At 47.6% G+C, this 20046-nt stretch overlaps 1 long non-coding RNA gene across 6 annotated transcripts in view; it reads right to left on the bottom strand.

The window, feature by feature from the left end:
- Nucleotides 1-20046, bottom strand: part of LOC309814430 — a 372229-nt gene that overhangs the window by 73300 nt on the left and 278883 nt on the right. For all 6 annotated transcript variants that reach the window (XR_014295675.1, XR_014295676.1, XR_014295677.1 and 3 more), the window contains one exon: nucleotides 8073-8259. This is a non-coding gene — a long non-coding RNA (uncharacterized lncRNA). The remainder of the gene's footprint in view (nucleotides 1-8072; nucleotides 8260-20046) is intronic.

Here is a 20046-nt window from a genome sequence, read left to right as displayed (position 1 = left end):
TGTAATGCTATTCACCAGACTTCCTAGACCCACGCCTGGCATGATTATTATTGATATTATTCACCATACACCCTGGCTCCTGGATGTGCTCCATGAGTACGTGAATGAGTGAGTGAATGAATGATGCTGTCCCAGTTGCTGCAGTCCCTACTCTGTTCCCCAGGCTGGATCCCTGTCTGCCTCTCCTGACGCGAAGGCGCTTTTTACATCACCAGCACGAATCGGACTCCTAATCCACCCTTCTTTGGTTTAAGAGTCATTACAAAGTGCTTAATTAAGTAAGCCTCACTTAATCACCAAATGTTTGCATGCAAAACAAGTTCCCGGGAAGCGGGGGCACTTGACACGTTCTGTACAGAAATAATTACGCTGAGCAGGGGGAGTACGGTGGGCCTGGACACAGAGCCTCGACATTTCATTTGAGAGCCTCGCCCATTCATCACCGAAGGGGAATTAAAAGGCTTTAGCTCAAGCAATGTGAGAACTCCCACATTCCAGCCGGATGAATCACAGGAGGGGGCCACTATCTGGGCATCTAAAGGTGCAGAGCAGGAGCCGGTGGGGAATTTGAGGGGCAGGTGGGGGGTGTGTGGGGCTTGGGGGAGGGGTGCACGGAGGCACAGGGATCTGCCACCCACAGTCCAGGGAATGACAACCCCTCCCCGGGGCAGCCTTTGGTCTCTGCTTCTAAGTCCTGCCTTCGATAGGGTTTCATTTGCCCTCCCTCTTCTTTCAGGATGGGGTTTGCCAATTGTAACTTGATTTGTAGAGCTTGGTGGAGGTGGTGGTGATGTGTGTCTATGACAGTCTGTGTGCCGGCTTCTACTTCCTTTCTTGCCCGATACCTTCCTCATCCAGGGTTTCCCCTCGAGCCCTGGGTTAGTAGGTACAAGGATGAACTTACTTTTCTTATCTCAATGGCTGTATGTCTACTTTCGTATGTATTAAGGTAAAATAAATAGAACCAGCACCTCATCCTCTGATTTCGTGGGTATTATCCAATCAGAATTGTTGTAAAGGAAATAGTAACTCTTTTAAGGTGGAACAAGGATGTGGTCAAAATCAAGAAGGACGGACACACGCGTGACTGAGATTGAGAACCTTTTCCTGACACGATTCCCCTCTCTCACTGTATGTGTCACAGCTGGGCTCTTGTCCCTGGGCTGTCAAGGGCTCTTACCAAGCCCATTTTGCAGATTAAGAAACGGGAGACACAAAACAGCTTCTCTCCTCTTTTCTGGGATGGTGGTGGCAGTATCATAAGGTCAGGAGAAATCGCGAATGGCGTTGATATAGGCAAAAAATGAAATAAAAGATGGCTGGGTGTTCTGCCTTGCACAGCCCTAGGGGTTATTGTGCCTTTCACTGTCTTTGAGCTATTTTATAACTCTAAGTTAAAAAAAACTGATAGTAATACAAATGACTCATGCCATAGAAATGCAAATGAATTTTGTCCAGCAGAATGCAATTGATTATTGCCCTAAAGTTATCGACCAATTTTGCATCTCCTTGTAAATTAACCCCAGCCTTTCTGATTGACTGTATATGTGTGTGTTGTTTGAAATCTCCTTTGAACCAGTTGTGCCATCTTTCTGGTTCCCTCATTATTGAGTTAACTACACTCTTTGATGCATGTTCATTTTGTAACTGCACGAGAGTCGTGATTCTAGTTTTATTTTAAAATTATCCTTTAACCATATCCACCTAATAAAACCCTCCTCGCTGGTGTTTCAGGAAAGGTCTAATCAAATAGGCAATGTGAGGTGGGGTGGAGGCAATGTGTCTGGACAATATTTTGAATCTAAATTGCTGGGTGTATGTGTGCGTTTCTGTTTCAGTGGGCAATGCCTCGTTTCTGTCTTCCCATCTCATTCCAGCTGGTCACCAGCTCCGGTGTCATCATTTGGGGGTGGGTAAAGCCAATGCAGAAAACTGAACAGGATCCACGGTTTCCTGGTGTTTCATATCCAAGACCCTGGCTGTGGCAACACCCGGGGTATGGTGGGGACTGGGCTTTCAGAATATCTGTCCAAGGTTATGTTTTCCTCCAGCCCAATGGGATGGGGGCTGGAAATAGAAATTAAGTTGATTTATAGAAAATAAACAGCTGTGACATCTCACACACTCCTGAGCTGGTAGGCAGGACTCAGACCTGACATAAAGAGGGCCAGGGTAGCCTGAATTTGCTGACGGCTCTATACGCAGTGTTTCCTTTAAGCCTCACCCTGCCACAAGGTGGGGCATACGGTTAGCTCCGTGTTTGTGATAGAAATAGGGATCAGAGAGAGTAGCTGATTCCCCCAAACCACATGGCAAGTCAGAGATGCCAGCCTCAGCCTGGAACCTTTGCACAGAATCACAACCGTTAGCAGCCTTAGCATCCCCAGGGGCATTTGCTGAAACGCAGATGTCAGGGCCCTCTGGCACTGAGATTCGCACTCAGTGGGTCTTAAGGAAGGTTTCAGGACTCTGCATTTAAGCAACAACAGGTTACTGCAGATGGATAACCAGACATGGAGACATTGGGTTAATTCCAGTGCATGAAGGAAAACAAAAGTGTGAGATTAGAAGGTGTGTCAGAAACACATTGTGAACACTGAGAGGGAAAAGAAACTTCCAGCTGGGTCCTGGAGGGACCAGGAGACAAGCCAATGTCATCAGAATCACCCAATAGTCAGGCCTGGGACAGTCTGGGATAAGGCAAGAAAGTCATCGATTCTCCAAGCTGGAAGGACTCCTAGAACCTTCCTATTTTACAGATGGGGAAACTGAGGCCCAGAGAGCAAAAGGGACTTGCTTAAGGCTCCACAGCTGGTAACAGGCAGGGCAAAGGCTGGAACTCAGGAAACTTTGGCTCAGTCGGTCTTAGTCTCAGCACCTAAGTCTATAAATACCCTGGCTCCCTCTTGCCTCACAGGTGTGCGATCCACACTGCTCCCAGAGTCCACGGTGGGCATGAGCTCCATTCGCCCAGAATGGCAACCTGTACACACTGCCCCCTTTAAAGGCTACCTCCCTTCCTCACCTCACTTCCTCTCTTCCCTAAGGGTGCTTCCTGAGATCACCTCCGAAATAAACTCCTTGCACAGATTCCTTGTCTCCGGGTCAGCTCCTGGAGAACCCCATTTGTGATAGAGCCCACTATCAACTGATCAAACCACATCCATACGACCTGCAAGGTCCAGACTCAATCTTCAAAATATCTCCTTACCCTGTCTAGAGTGCAGAATTCATCTTCTTAAAATACAGAGTGGATTACGACACTCTTGTGCCTCCACTTCTCTCTCTCTCTCGCAAGGACAAGCACACTTTCTGTAAAGGGCCAGCTATTAAATATTTTTGGCTTCGTGGGCCAGATGGTCTCCCTTACAGCTACTCAGCTCTGCAGGTGGAGTGTGAAGTCAGCTGTAAGCAATATGTGCGTGGCTGTTTTACAATAAAACTTTATTTACAAACACAGATGGCCATCCTGAGGTCCAGACTGTGCTGAGCGACAGGACCGGGCCTCTTGTTGTATCACTCATGGCCTTTCACACTCTGCCCCGCCCACCTCTCAGCCTCAGGTTTAAATATTTGTTGGCTGTCCACTGGGTGCATTCATAACCCAATATAGGCTCTGAGTATGAGGACTTTCAGAATCTCTCCTTCTGGGGAAAACTACCAGTTACTTCACAAAATAATCAGATAGTTTGGTTAAACAAAAGTTTTTTCCCCAAGATTGAACTACGGTGCTTGGTGGAGATCCACTGTCTCTCTTGGTCTCATACCCTCATCTGCACTAGCCACAGAACCCCTCTCTCCTGTGGGAAACCTATGCCCTGTGGTCCTGATGTGGCTGGCCCCACTCCCAGCCACAGGAGCCACACCTGACCCAGACCTGGCCAATCAGAACTAGCTTTTCCCCAGGTCATGTGATGCTTCAGGGAGAAACCCACGACCCAATCTGGACCAATGAGAATCTTCCCTAGTTTTTGTTCTCCTGATGAGCTTCCAGGCAAGGGGCATATGAGTCCAGAGAGGCTGATGGCCAACCCATCCACCATTTGAGGCCTGTTTGAAGAATGAAGTCAAGAGATGGAGAGAGAGGGGAAACCCTCATGGACTCAGGCAGTGACAAAGCACCTACTACATGCCAGGCTCTGAGCTAACTTCTGGTGACCTTTGGATGAGTCAAACCTGGTGGTCCCTGCTTTCAAATGGCTCAAAGATTGGAGAGAGAAGGAGACAGGTCAACCCATAATTACATTTCACTGTGAAAAGCTCTCTGACATGGAGAAAGGTCTAAGGGAGGGGCACTAAAACCCTGGGGCTGGCCAGGATGCTTCTTGGGTAGGCAGGGGCCAGACCTTCTGGGAGTTGTGTTGGTAGGCATTGCAAGCCCTGTTACCTGAGCTGCCTTTGGGAGTGCTCTCCCAGCTGCAGCTTCGAAGTTGGGGCCAGTTTCCTGCACCCACCACTGTCCACCTGCGGCTCTGCCTGTCCTCTCTCTGGCTCCCCCCCTCTCTGAACCTGGCTTTTTCCAGGAATCCAATAGTTGCCACTGAGCTGTGACCCTCAGAGACTCCTCCCTAGGCTGGAAAAGCTCCCTGGTGCTGCCAGGAAAAAAGACCCGGGTGGGGTGCCTGAGTGCAGGACAGAGCTTATGTGGGGAACAGATGCTTCAGCCTACGAGACAGGAGAACAATTAGGATGACTTTGGCTCTGATTCCTGGAAGGAGAGGCTGACCACTTACCAGGAGACATGCAGAGGAAAGAGAGGGCTCAGAGTCTCTTCCAAACTTGGTCATCTTGCTTTGAAAGCAACTGCGTTTGCTCAGCCCTGGATTGACGGAGGAGAAACTGCGGGAAGGGATGTGGGCTTCTTGGTTGCAGAGAGGGTGGGGCATTTGGGGCTAGCTTTTTTTTTTGGCCTCGGCATGCGGAATCTTAGTTCCCCGACCAGGGATCAAACCCGTGCCCCCTGCAGTGGAAGCGCGGAGTCTTAACCACTGGACCGGACGGCCAGGGAAGTCCTTAGGCTAGCTCTGAAGCAGAGTTGGGGAGAAACCAGGGAACAACTGAGAGTCCAGCCTCTCCAATATAACCCCCTTGAACAGAGATTTGTCAGGTAGCTGCTGGTGCAGAGTTGGAAGACTTGAATTCCAGTTCTGCTCTGTGACTCACCCTGGCTGCCTTTGGGTCCCCCACTCCAACCCTCAAATCACACACTGCACTTGTCAGTCATCACTGGTCTTAGACATTTGTCATTGTCATGGCTCGGCTGGCTCATCGTGTGTCTCCCTCCTTGGCTCTGAATTTTGTGAGGGACCCCAGAGTCCAGCATTCAGTATTTTCTAAATGGATGAATAAATGATCACAGGGGACACTCTGTCGAGTTGTAGGTACATCACTCTCTCTCTCTCGATCTCAGTCTTCACATCTGTCACTTGGGAACGATGATCCCTTTGGTTGTTTGGGCATGCCCAGTGCCTAGCTGGGCTTCAGTGTGTGATGGCAATCAAGTAGCACAAATGTCTCTGTGGACACCAGCACTGCAGAAGAGGGCACACACTCTTTGTCTTTGAAATCAAGAGGAATTTGGACACCTTGAAGTAGGTTCTCACTGTAGTTCTCATCTTCCCTTTGTTTCTCTACATGTACTGAACCCCTACTCACCATGGGCACTTTCCAAGCAAACAGCCCCAGGTCGGGTGCCCAGGATGCCATGTAGGACAGAATTTAGCATGCGTGTCATTTATTAGCAAGACTCTTTGGGTAGCACTTGTGTTGGGCAAGGAAGAGGGAAAGTGGATGGAGGGAGAAGCTGAACCTTGATGCAGGGAGGACAATAGCCTGGGCCAACTCCACAGGCAGCCCTGGAGCTAGGCTGGCCCTTTGGAGCCGTGCAGGCCTATACACCCTGCAGTGATCAGTCCTTGGATGTGACCTTGGGGAGGTGGGTCTCTGGAGCTGGGTTGTCCCTGGCTGACAGCTGCAGCTGTTTGTTGACAACGGTACCCCAGCCACTGGGGATCTGGGGATCCTTGAAAGGGGATCTGGGCGGTACTCCATGGTGTCCACTGCACAACTGTCCCCAAAGGTAGGTACCGTTATCTCCACTTATGGATGATGACACTGAGTTCATGTGGATGAACCATCTCGCCCAAGGACGCACAGACAGGAAGTGCCTGCCTCCAGAACCGCCCATCTCTCTCACCGCTGCCCCGGTGGTGCTCAGACCTGCGCCAAGCAGCCAAAAGCACAAACCCCACACCCAAGTCACTTCCTGTCAGCTGGCAGGCCTGTCATCCAGCACCTCTCGGTTTTGCCTGAAGCCCACAAGGCGAGGTGGCTTCCCAGCCCGAACCCATCCATCCGTTTGTATTTATTCTGTGCGCAGCCAACAGCTGCCGGGAGCCAGGGCTGCCAACACGCTGCGCCTTCAACATGCATCTCTCCACCCATTTCGGAGAGTGCTCCTCTGCTAGCTTTTCTGGGAAGCCTAGCTTCCCACCCCCCTTTCTCCTTGCCAGCAATGTGGCTGGATTTCAGAGGAGCCCCAGGATGGGGGAGAACTGGAAAAAACAACACTCAGGATGTGGTAGGGGGCGGGGTGAGGAATGGCTGCAAAGATCCTTTGGATTCTAGCCCAGTTTCATTTCAATTTTTTTTTCCTTTCTTTTTACCAACGCATAGCTGTATAACATTGCAGGATACGGGCAGTGAAATGTCTGGGTTTACTGGTGTGGGTTTGGAACATGGATTTCTGAGTAATGCAGCCTGGGGTTCTTGATCTGTGTTTTGCAGTGTGACCTTGACCAGGCGTCTGCGCTTCTCTGAGCTCCTGATTCTTCACTTGTGAAGTGGGTTAATGATCTCAACACTCGGGTCCATTTGGAGGACTGAATGTGAGACTGTGAGGGGAACTACAGCAGTGGGTCTAGTAATTACATCATAAATGAGACCTCGTATCAATATTACTCCACTGTACTTCCTCCTGGAGGCTGTCAATGGACCTGTCTTCCACTCTTCCCAACACTCACGTGGCGATGGTGCTTTGCAGCTTACCTCATGGCACTTCCATCAGCCTCGAAGATGCTAGGCTTTCTCTCCAAGCCACAAAGCAGACCTCTCCTTGCCCCTTCCAACCACCCCAAACTGACCAGTTCTACCCATCCTTCAGCTCTCTGCTCACACCTCGACTTCCCCTAGGACAACGGTTGGCAAACTCATTCTGTAACGAGCCAAACAGTAAATATTTTAGGCCTTGTGGGACCCATGGTCTCTGTTGCCACAGCTCAACTCTGCCATCATAGGTCAAAAGTGGCCGCAGGCAATCCACAGATAAGTGGGTACAGCAGGCTTTTAATACAGCTTTATCTATGGACACTGGCATTTGAATTTCCTATAGTTTTCACGTGGCATGAAATATTACTTTGACTTTTAAAACAATCATTTAAAAATGTAAAAACCATTCTTAGCTTGGGAACTGTACAAAAGGAGGCAATGGGCCGGATTTGACCTGTTGGGCCATAGTTTGCTGATCCCCGCAGGCTACATTAAGGGCCCTTCATCGAGGCTTCCACAGTGTCCCTGAGTTACCCCATCACAGCACCGAGCAGGTGTCGTTGAATTTACCTGTTAACTCCTCAGCAGACTATGAAACACAAGGGAGGCACCAGATCTCAATCACTGCTTAAACCCTCAGCACCAAGTACACAGTAGGTGCTCAATAACTGTATGTCACACAAGCCCATGAGGATAAACAAACCCTTTCAACAGCTCCATATGGCACGATTTATAATCCCTACTTCACAGATGGCGAAACTGAGCCTCAGAGAGGGAAAGGGATGATCTCAATGTCACACAGCTGCAAAAAATGACTCACCTGGGACTCCAACCTCCGAAGAGAGAATGAGAGAGACAGCCTTAGCTGAGCAATTATTATGTGCCCGACACAGTGCCAGGGGCTGTGCATGCATTACATCGCCCCCAGGTTACTGTGCACCCACTGCGTCCCCGGACTTACTGACACTGCTGGATTCCGCACAGCCAGAGCTCTAGACGGTGACCTCACGCGGCAGGAACCATACCTGTCTCGCTCTCTGCTGGGTCCCCAGAGCCTAGAGCAGCACTTGGCACAGAGTAGGGGGTTCGAAGGTCGTTCGTGGCACAATGAGTGTCCACCCCAAGCCAGGCCGGGCGCCACATTGTGCAATTTCCATATATAAGTCCACCATCTTCTGTCACCATCTCCCAGGAGTGCAACCTGCAAACCAGCTGAAAAGAGAAATTGATTAAATTAAAAAAGAAAGAAAGAAAGAAATAGAAAAACAAAAAAGCAGTGCCAGCCGTGCCAGCCGCAGCAGCATCTGCTGAGTCAGATAGGTTATCCATCCGCAATAATCCATGGCTCCTAATGGAGCAATTTCCCTCCTCCAAATACATAAATTAATAAAGGCGTGCAGACGAAAGGACAGCCAAGGCAAAGAGGCCTCCGGCTGGGAAAAGTCACCTCCCCAAGACCGATGCCCACATCTGCTGCCGAGGGGGTAGAGACGGGCGCCAGACCCCAGCCTCCGCCAAATGCGCTGCAGCCCGCGAGGCCCCTACTCCGGAGTGGGTCCAGCCTGCACGCCAGCTGTCCAAGGCAGGCCCTGGCTCCCAGGGGCCCCCGACGGTGTGTTTGATTCTCAACCCAAATCGTGCCCCAGCGGCCGCTCCGTTAAGCAGGCCCAAGTGGCAGGAGGCTTCCGTGGGAGAACTGGGGGCCTTTATCGCTCGCGCTGGCTTGTTGGCGGAGCGCCTTGGCCGCACTTCACAGGCACCCCGCGGAGCCCCCTAGGCGGAACCTTCTCGAATCCCATTTGTTGACGGCGGCCTTGTAGCAGGATTTAATGGTGGAATAATATTTACACAGCAAACTCCTCTGGAGGTGTCCTAAACATCGTAAAAGGGATTTTCGGAGCTTAATGAGCGTTAGTGAAGTCAAGACAGGATAATGTGGCAACTGGTGACTCTAATCTGATCTGGCACCTTCTACGCAGTAAGACTTAGTGGGCGGGACCATTTGGAGAGCTGGCGAAAGTCGCTTTTCCCCTCTGCTTCCCCTCCTCTCCCCCTGACATCTGTAATACAGTCAGCAGCACGTGGCCTGCGGTGGCCGCATCTCAGCTGCTGTAGGTGCCAGCAAAGCCCAGGCTTAGGCTCATGGGTCCATCGAGGGACTTTTTAACAGGTGAGTGTTAGGGAAGGAGTGAGCAGTGGGGGAGACAGACCTCATCACGTTTTCTTTCTTTTATCTGAAGGCAGCACAAAACTTCTAAGCATTAAACAAAACAAAACAAACCTTGGATTTTAAAATATCGATAACAGATTCAGTTTCATGCCTGTGGGTCAGAAAGGCCACAGCCACAATCCACTCCTACATCTGAACCAGCAGAACCGCTCCTGGGAAGGTGAGCAAGGCATCAGATACACAGGCTCTAGAGTTGTCGCTTCAAATCCCGGCTCTGCCATCTCCTGGCTGAGTCACTTCCCTCTCCACACCTCAGTTCTGTCATCTGTAAAATGGGAATGATGGGCTGTACCTATCATGGGGCAAGAATGTGAGTCAAATACATAGAAAGCCTAGCACTGGAGCTTACATGGAGTAAAGAGCTCATAAAGATGAGTTTAAAAAAGTCTTTTCTGACCTCAGTTTTCTCATCTGTAAAATGGGACTGCTGTTACTTCTAAGAATCAAATGAGATAAACTGGCACAGTCTAGCTTGGATTCAGATCTAAGAGTCCAGCTGCCAAAGCCAATTCCTGTTACGTCCTTTGCCTTCAGTTCACTGTGACTGACTGGCATCCGAGAGGCTGCCATAGGGAACAAAGTCCCCCAGAACTGAGAATTCATTCCTTCACTTCCCCATAACCACAGTCAGATCCTGAGCTGTGCATCTTGTTGATACAGGAAGGGAATCTGTGCAGAAGCAATGGCAGACTGTGTTGTCTAGGACTTGAGAACCAGGGAGATCCTTCAGAGGTCTCTAGCTGGGTTGCTCTGGTTACTGGGAGTTAAGCAGTTGCTTGGTGTTGTGAATTTGGGGGTCTGAGCTGAAGGCAGTAGACAGCTCTGACCAGTGCAGTTCTGCATTGGAGGGGGCCTTGTGAGCTCCAGGCTGACCCCTTGGACCCCCTGGGGAGTCCTCTAGGCCTATCCTGTGGCGACTAAGCCTGGTTTTGAATCTTCCCCTCATTAGCTGTGTTCCTTTGGGAAATCGACTTACCCTCTCTGACCTTCAGTCTCCTCATCCACAAGAAGGGAAAAGGAAAGTTATCTCATAGGGTTCCTGTGAGGTTTGAATGTGATGGTGTGTATAGAGATCCTGGCCTAAAGTATTCTTCACATCAAGGACTCATGACCCCCACTATCCTCAAACCTATGAGCTTAGAGCCTGAGATTTATAAGAAAGAGCCAGATGTCCATTTACTACTCTCAATTTAGAAAATCCCAGAGAAGGCCTCTGATTGGCCTGTCCCTGTCATGCCACTATCCTTTAGCTTACAGGCAGACCTCAAGAGATATTGCAGGTTCGGTTCCAGACCACCATAATAAAAGCGAGTATCACAATAAAGTAAGCCACATATATTTTTTTGGTTTCCCAGTGCATATAAAAGTTACGTTTACACTATACTGTAGTCTGTTAAGGACGCAATAGCATTGTGTCTAAAAAATAATGTATATACCTTAATTTTAAAATACTTTATTGCTAAGAAATGCTAATTATCATCTGACAACACAGGAACAGCCACAAACCTTCAATTTGAAAAAAACGGAGTATCTGTGAAGTTCAGTAAAGTGAAGCACAATAAATAGAGATATGCCTGTAATTGCTGCATCCAAAGGGCTGGCTGTGGTTACATTATAAGGGTTTTTATCTTAAGATAGGAAGAGTGGGTGCATTTTCTGGAAGGAGAGAAATAATAGTCACTAAAGACCATTTCAGTGGCTCTGTGACTATGGTTAAATTTCTAAACATTTCTGAGTTTGGTTTGAGGTCTGTAAAATGGTTGAAAAGATGTCTACTTTCTGTTGAGTTGTTTTGAAGATGAAGCAGAAGAAACCACTTGGCACAATGCCTGGCACATGGTCCAGCTCAATAAGTGTTTGCTGAATCCGTATCAAGCCTGTCTTGATTGTTGGTACTATTAGTCCCAAGGCATCTTTAATGATTAGTAATCATATAAGAATAAGGAATAATTTACTCAGTCATCAGTTATCCTTTTCCAGGTGTTCAGAGACAGAAAAATGCAAGTAGGAGATGAGTTTATATGTACGCTTTAAATTTCTAAGATTAATTTATTTTTCATATCATTGGTCTAAAAAAATCAAATGGGAGTGGTGAAGCTGATGGATTTTGTATTAAACTTAGATGGGTCCACCTTTTTCACTAACATTTTACTATAAAAAGTTTCAAAGACAGAAAAATTGAAAGAAGTTTATAGCAAACTTCCCATGAAAGTTTATTAAAAGTCTGGAACTTTTTATAAAGTTTATATCCTCCACCTAGATCCCACCATTAGCATTTATATACTCACTTTATCGTGTTTATCCATCTATCTAACCCTCTATCCATCCATTAATTCATCTTATCTTTTATGCATTTCAAGCAAACATTTCAGCAATGCAATATCAATATGTGTTTACAGTTTTTATGTAAAAAAGTATATGAATGTATTGAAATGCATAAATCGTAAGTGGGGCTGACACTGAATTTTGTCAAATGCAAAAAACTGTGTGACCCAAACCTCTCACCCCTGCCCAGAAAGTTCCCACAGCCCCTTCCCAGTCAATCCTTACCTTAACCCCCAGAGGCAAGCACTGTTCTTATTATTTCCCACCATCCATTAGTTTTGTTTTTTCTAGAACTTTATATAAGCGCATACAATTTGTACTCTTTTCTGTCTGTTTTCTTTCATTGAACATGAAGTTTTGGAGACTGACTCATACCATTATATATATCAGTAGTTTGTTCTTTTTACTCTTGTGTAGGACTCTACGGTGTGAACATACCACAATTCATTTGTTTGTTCTCCTGTTGATGGTCATTGGGCCAGATCTAGTTTTGCTTTAAATAAAACTCCTATGAACATTCTTATACAACTCTTTTTGTGAACTTGTTTCATTTCTCTTTGTAAATATTGAGTTGAATTTCTGAGTTATAAGGTAGGGAGGGGTATGCTGAGTTTTATAAGAAACTTTATAAGCTTTTTCCTAAAGTGGTTATACCATTTTACAGTCCCATCAGCAATGTATAAGAGTTCCAGTTGCTCTTCAACCTCATCAACATTTGTTGTTGTCAGTATTTTTAATCTTAGCCAACTTGTGAGTGTGCAGTAGTATCTCACTGTGTGTACAGGCCATTTTTTTTCTTAACCAGAGCCAAGTTCTCATCCATTTCATAAAATGCCTGAAGTGGAAGGACCCTTATTTTACAGATAGGAAAACTGAGGTCTAGAGGGGAAAGAGATTGGGCCAGTATATCCCAGTTGTGTTAAAGGTAAAGCTAGACTAATAATTCAGGCTTCTGACAACTGATCCGGGGCTCACAATAAGAATATGTCATTAAGTTGAGCACCTACTATGTGCCAGGCACTGTAGCAGACTCCCTCCTATTTACTATTTAAATTATTTCATTCAGTCATTCATCTAGTCATTCAACAGACACCTTCTAAGCTGTTCCCTGGGCTCTGCAGGTGCAGAAACAAACAATGGAACCATTCTGGCCTCCTCCAAGGAGCTTACATTTGAGTACATGAGAATCTTTAATCCTTAATCAAAGCAGTATTTTTTGCCACTTTAGACATAGTAAGACCTACATGCATTAATGCATCAAACGTGCCTTCTTCAGTGTAAAGGGAGCTGCTTTAAGTACTTTGGGAATCTTGATTACTAGTGCAAAGAGGGTCCTAACTCCAGAAAATATGTATTTTTACTCCTGTCCATTTTGTTTCCAAACTTGGGCCACTGCACAGCACCTTTTCGCCTGGAAGGGTTCTGCTGAGTGTCCCCTGAGGAAAGTTAGATGTCCAAGGCCCAGTTCTCCACCTGATGGGAAGAAAATCCTCACAGAGAGAGTGGGATCTTTTCTCAACCTTACTTACTCACAGAAAGCCTCTGGGGTCCAGTGAAACCTGTTTGTTTTTTTCCTAAAGTCAACTGGGAGTGGATTTTTAGTCTAAGGAAGAGCACCATACAATTTTAAAAGGAGAAGAGACCTTAGATATTGTGGCATCTAGGCCTGGCCCTGCCACTCGCCCCCTCACTACTTACTCAGCCCGTCTCTGAGTAACAACTCTGAGCCCTTATATAAACTCATTCTTAGTCCAGAGCTTTGTTCAAGGTTTTTCTCTGCTAAGAGCATTCTGTCCCCTCCCCACCCCACCATCCCCTTTTGCCTGAAAAGTTCTTATATGTTCCTCAGATCGCAGTTTAAATGTCACCTCCTTCAGGCAGCCTTCCTTGATTACCACCCCCCAAGCTGGGTCAGGTGGCTTTCTTGGGTTCCCACTGCTCCTTCTGCTTCCCCTAACAGCACTAATCACTGTGCTGTACAAAAGTCTGTTCAGTTCTCTCTCCCCAAGGAGAGCAAGCACTGTGCCTGATTTCTTTACCATGAATTCTTGGTGCAAACACAGGGCCTGGCACATAGTAGGTGGTCAAAAAATGTTGATTGAATTATGACTGAACCCAGTGGCTTCCACACCCTCTCAGTCTCCTCTCAGATCCAGCTTCTTTGCACACAAGTCAACCTAACAGCAGCTGACGCATCCTGACAGGTATCTGGCTCCCTTCTCATGACCGTCCCCCTCCTGACTCATTTCCCTGTTAAGCAAGTAAGACCCCAGAGGGCCCAGATCAACACTGTCAACTTCCTGAGGCTGCACCATTTTAAGAAAAGTGATGGGGGAGCTTGTTTCTGGAGCCTCCTGCCGTGACCCCCATCAGATAGAAATACAGGGATAATAGAGTACATGCCAGCAGCTTCTACTGCAATGTCATAGCAAGGATCCCAGGTGAAATGCATAGGAGATGTAATTACAGGTGAGGAGGATTATGAGCGGATAGGAGCCACAAGCCAGTTCCCCTCCCCCTCGCTCCCTACCCCAGCTGCCCTCCAGGTCCTCGGCAAGCTGGTCAGGTACCTGGTTCTGTAATGAGTTTAAGGGTAAAAGACGGATGGGGCTCAGTTACTGGAGAAACTATGGCCCACATTCTCTATTAGGGAGAGCACATTTCAACTGGGCCACGTTCTCCAGAGAATATTTTCTGGCGGGAGAGCCCTTCTGCTTCTACTTGCTCATTACAGTGCCTCTGTGACTTCGTAAATTGTACAGATGAGGAAAATGAGGTTTGAGACCCAGAGTAGGTGTCCCTGAAGTCAAAAACAGCATACCAGTTTAGGTTCTATGCAGGAAACAAGATCCAGTCTAGGTATTTTAAGCAGGATGGGATTTAATACAGGGATTTAAGTGCATACAGAACTACTGGAAGGAGCAAGTTCTAGGTTAAGCCTCTTGGAATAACTCCCAGAAAATACAGAACAGAGGCACCTGGACAGCCACTGCTGGAATTATGCTGGAAGCAAGGAGCTGTGGCACATCCAACACCACTGCCTCTAGAGACCCAGGATGAGGGACCAAGACGCACGGTCTCTGCTGCAGCAGAGTCTTGCATTTGTGTGACTAGACTTTCCAACAGCTGTGGCCTCGAGCCACCAGAGTGTGGCTTCACATCAGCTTCCCAAATGTCACATCAGTGCCTCTCATTGGTAGGGATGAATCTGCATCCAGAATTCTAGCTGCAAGGGAGTCTAGAAAGATCAGTGTTGCCTTTCCTTCCTCTCCAAGCTGCAGGAGGTAGAATGGAAATTCAGGGAAGCCGCCCAGAGGACCTGACACATAGACAGGAAACCTGGAACTAAAGCCCAGCTCTACCACCTTCTAACTGTGTGTCCCTTATTGTCACTATGACATGGTAATATGGACAGCCACCTTATAGGGGTTCTGAGAAGGCTAAATAAGATGACGTGTGTACAACTCTCAGTGCAGAGCCTGAAATATCTTAAGTTCTCAACAAAGGATAGGCAGTGAGACTTTTATCATTACTGTTTTAGAAAAGAATAGTCCTTCCCCCACCAAAAAAAAAAAAAAAAAGTCTGGTTACACAACCACGCATAATAACTTCATACTACTTCTGGGAGCAAGAAATCCATGGAGAAATATAATTTGGATGCAGAATTCTTGACTTTCCAGGTCTTTTTTGGTTTGTTTTTTTACCTTTTTGAGAAAATTGGAAAAGCATACTTTTTGGGGGAAAGCCTATGACATGGTTAATCGCCCTCTGTAGGTCAGCCCAGGGAGGGGGACAAAATATCTGGGGAAGAAAGAGGTTATCAGTACTAGTTCTCCCAGAAACAGATGAAGGCCCCACTTTGTGACCACAGACAAGGCCAGGGAGAAGGCAGAACAGCTTCATCTCCAGCCTGTGTTTTGGGAGAATGAAGAAGTGTAAGTTTGTCCCTAGGGAGGGGGCTGGGTCAGCAGAAAGAGGAGAGAAATCAGAGTCAGGCAACCCTGTGGGCCCCGCCCAACACTGATTCCTCTGAGCCGCGTGACCCTGGGCAAGTCACATTCCCTCTTGGATCCTCCACTTTCTCATCTGCAAAATGGGGGCCATCACTTTCACCTGCTGGATTGCTATGAAGACAAGAAGCCAGGTCAAACATTTGATGTTCTGTTCGCCAGTCACTACCCACAGGCCACATCTTCCTGCCAAAGATCAGCAGGATTTGTGAGCTCAGGCCAAGGATGAGGGTGTGGGGGTAGCCAGCCTGGTAGAAAGAAGTCTGCTCTGGGCGTCTCTACCTCACTTCTGGACCCTACACCTGCAGCAGCCAAAGCATCTTTTATAAAGAAGCCAACATTTCTTTCTCCCATCAGTGGTGGTGGAGGGAGAAGAACAGAAACTCTCACCAGCCAGGAAAGGCAGCAAGACATACTTTCCTACCGTGGTTTCACAGGGTCAGGTATCAAAGTATCTGCTTGCAGGTAACCAGCACCATCAGAGAGTGAAGCCAATATAGGGAAGAGAAAAGCCACGCACGGAAGTGGCTGGGTCTGAATCAGAAGATGCCTTCCCCAGCCCTGCCACTCCGGACGCAAGCTGCCCGCTCCCAAGATGAAGGTCCCCACCCTGCTTCAGTGGCTGAAGTCATTAAGGAGCATCCGGGGCCCATCTTTGGCAGGAACGATAGCTGCACACCGATTTGGGCGCCTGAGGATGGTGGCCCGAGAGGACCAACAGGACACAGTGGGGAGGCCCGATCAGCCCACCTGGCAGCCGGACCCAGACCTGGCTGTCTGTACCCAGAACTGGGTGTCGGTACCATATTGCTCACCGTCTGGCAAATCGACAGATTTTCACAAACGAGATTCCTCTTCACATGCCTGGGCCCTTCCTGTCCAACTGTTCCAGCATCTGTTTCTCTTAAAATGTATTTATTACACCGAGAAGAATAATAAAGGGGCTGGGTCTGAGGCCTCGGAGGCTGTGGCAGTGGTTTCCTCACAGTACCTCCTTTGGAAGAGATTACATTGGGAGAAATGGTGCAGTGCTCAACCTGGCGACAGCCTGCCTTGGTCACTGGAGTCTGGAGTCACTGGACATTGGCCCAGAGTATGAGGCTGAAGGGGAAAGACCACGATGGTAGTTGTGGGCTTGGACCAGAGTCTATTTGTGAGGAGTGTGGCCTCAGGAAACTTCCTGAACTTCTCAGAGCCTCAGTATCTTCCTCTGTGAAATGGGGGTAGAGCTACAAGATCTCCAAGGTGATTTATTTCTTGTTTTGCCTCTGAGTGCTTCAAAAAGCTCCTGCTTATGGAACTCAGTCTTACTTGGACACCTGAGAATATGCATTTCTCCGTGTATTCATTCATTCATCCATTCATTTGTTCATCAGACTGTTCAATGAACAAGCTATCTTCAAGACACTGGTGATATGATGGTGCTTAAAAAAAATGACCAAAGCCTGTTTCTTACCACTTAGATAATTCAAGTACATTTGCAAATAGTCATGGCAACTAGGATTCCTGGGGCTGTTTACCGTGTGCCAGCCATGGTGCTCAGCACTTTACAAACATCGCAGCAGCCCTGTAAGGTTTATCTCTGTCTCTCTAGGGGAGATGGGGGAAACTGAGGCTCAGGAAGGTGGAGCAACTTGTCCAAGGTCACACAGCGAATACACTGACAGCAAGCACGTTCGGACAAGGATTTCACTATAGGCTGACACCTTAGGTTCTCATTTAAATGCCTCGGCAGCTACAGAGGTTGGTCACTGCCCCAATTCTATCTGATTTCTACAGCAGCCCTATGGCGTGGCTGGAGAGGAAGGTGGGTCCCACATTATGATGAGGCCCAGGGGCAGAAAGTGGTTTCTCCAAGGTGACAAAGCAAGTCGATGGCAGCCCCACCTGTAAACATAATAAAACAGAAACCAAACAACTAACCGAAGCCTTCTACCACTCACCCATTGGTTCTCTTACTTAGTAGATACCAGATATAGCTGGTTCCATGATGCACTTATTTAGATTTTACTATCTTTGAATCAGGATTCATCTTACAATGAATGGTGTGCCATATTCTAATTAGTAGCTTGTTTTTTTTTTCTTAGCAAGACATCAAATAATGGTGCATATTACAATCAATGGCATATTTAAGGGAATGAAATACGGTGTTTCCTGAGCACCTACTATATATAAGAAGTGCGCTGGGCATTCTTCCCCCTTGTCCTCCTCACTGAGGGAAGAGGCCCCAGGCAAGCTGAGATCCTTAGGGGTTCTTGGGAACATAGATTTTAAGTGCCAGTGTTTGGTTCCATTCACCATGTCCCGACCCTCCAACTCTGTCCACAGAATGGGGTTTGCAGACAGATCCCACTTTGAGAGGTGATGGTGGAGGTGGCAATAACCATCTCCAGACACTCAAGAGCCCTCACTGAGGGGTCTCTGAACCTCAGTCCAGGCACTGGGCCCTCAGTCTCCACTCAGACACCTTCCCAAGCCTCCCAGGTCCACGCAGACTCAGCGGGGTTGCCAGCAATCTCCCCCAGTAGTGCAGGGATGGTGATCCTAGCACTGCCCCTAGGAGCTTTGGGAATAACTGAGGTGGAATGATTTTGCCAGCTAGGCCACCGCTGCTGATTCCTGAGAGACAGAGGAGGGAGGAGGGCAGGAGGAGCAAGTGACTGCGGCCAAAACACAGTGACCGGCTCGTTTGCTCTGGGCAGGCACCAAGCTGGGAGCGGAGCAGTGGCACTGGAAACTGATTGCCCCTGGTAGGAAAATCGACGCTCCCCACCCCCTCCCCACTGCCAGGACTTGGGGGAGGGGGGCGACATGGAAACTTAAGTCACAGCACCAAGGTATCTAAATATTTGGAGTACATGTAGGTAATTTACCCCTTCTTGACAGTCTGTCCCTTAGACAAATGGAGTGGGTAGACATCTTGGGAGAGAGGGAAACCCAGGGAGGCACATAGTAGGTGATCCATATATGGACACATACTTTGGGAAGCAGGCAGAATCGCAGGGTAGAGCCAGGAACTGGAAGGGAACTTAGAGGCTGAGTCCATCATGTTCTTCCTTTTACAGATGATAGTGAATCATCATAGTCACACAGCAAGTTCCATCACTGGCAAGGTGGGCATGCAATGTCTCCCTTCTCTTAGTATAGTGTTTTCAAGCCCACAGCATCAGAAAACACACACACACACACACACACACACACACAGTGGCTTTCCCATCACAGAAGCATTTCAAGTAAGGGATTGCCAAGTGAAAAATTTCCAAAGATCTTTTATACTTACATTCACCACAGTGTACCATAGAGGAGTAGAACCTCAGAGAAAATAAAAGCTGTCATTGACTATAATCAATCAACTCTGGTTTAAATGAAGTAACATGTTTCTTTATTGCAGGACTTATCAGAGCATTTAAAATGATGTTGCATATTCCCAAGCAATAAGTGGGGATATGGATGAAAGGAGGCTCCAAATGAATGGATTTGAGCACTCAGGATATTATTTTCACTCCATTATGAATTTTCCTAAAATCATTTTAAAATCTTGATTTGTAATGCTAGGATGACAAAGAATAAAACTAAATAAAAAAACATAGCATCTATTTATCCATCCATTCATCAAGCCAATCACCTATCGATCCATCCATCAATGCACATCCACTAATTAATCAATTAATCCACCCACTCATCCATACATCTGTCCACCCACTCATCTAACTATCTGCCTTTCCAGCCATACTTCTATCCAACCATCCATCCATCCATCCATCCTCCAAGTAGTCACTGATCACCTACTATGTGCCATGTACTGTACTAATACCAGCAGCTTGCCATGGGAAAGGGGTACAGATATGAAATAGATACACTTCTTGCTAATGAAGGTACTTAGAGTTTGTGAAGAAGAGGCAAGGAGCAAACAGACCCAGCATGTGCTAACCTAACCCACTGTGTGAATTGGCTCAGTTGGTCCTGACACAACCCTGGGAGCTAGGAGTTCTTACTCTCCCCATTTTACACCAAGGAACTGAGACTCAGAAGAGAAACAACTCACCAAAGGGCTCTGGCTACTGAAAGGTAGAATCAGGGCACAGACTGTTCTTCCCACCCATGCGCTCCCACTCGGCTTATGTTTAAAGAGGGGGCAAGATAGTTCAATGCACATTCTGTCTAGTTTCACGGTTTTGTCTACATGTTCAATAAGCACTTATTGTGTGCCTACTGTGTGTGAGGCGCTCTGAGTGCTGGGGCTACGGCAGTGAGCCTGACCGAGTTTCTGCTCTCAGGAGTTTGCTTGGAGGACACACTTCATAGTGGGTGACACGGGTTATGCTGGGGTGGGGAGACGGGGAGGTGAATCCCCAGCCAGCCCTGAGTCCTCCTTGTCAGCTGCAGCGGCAGCTTGCTGAGGCCTTCTCTCTCTGCCTTGGGGTCTCAGGGCTG

The sequence above is a fragment of the Mesoplodon mirus genome, assembly GCF_964341445.2.
Source record: "Mesoplodon mirus genome assembly, chromosome: 13".
Taxonomy (NCBI): Eukaryota; Metazoa; Chordata; class Mammalia; order Artiodactyla; family Ziphiidae; genus Mesoplodon; species Mesoplodon mirus.
This window is presented reverse-complemented; position numbering and strand designations above follow the sequence as displayed.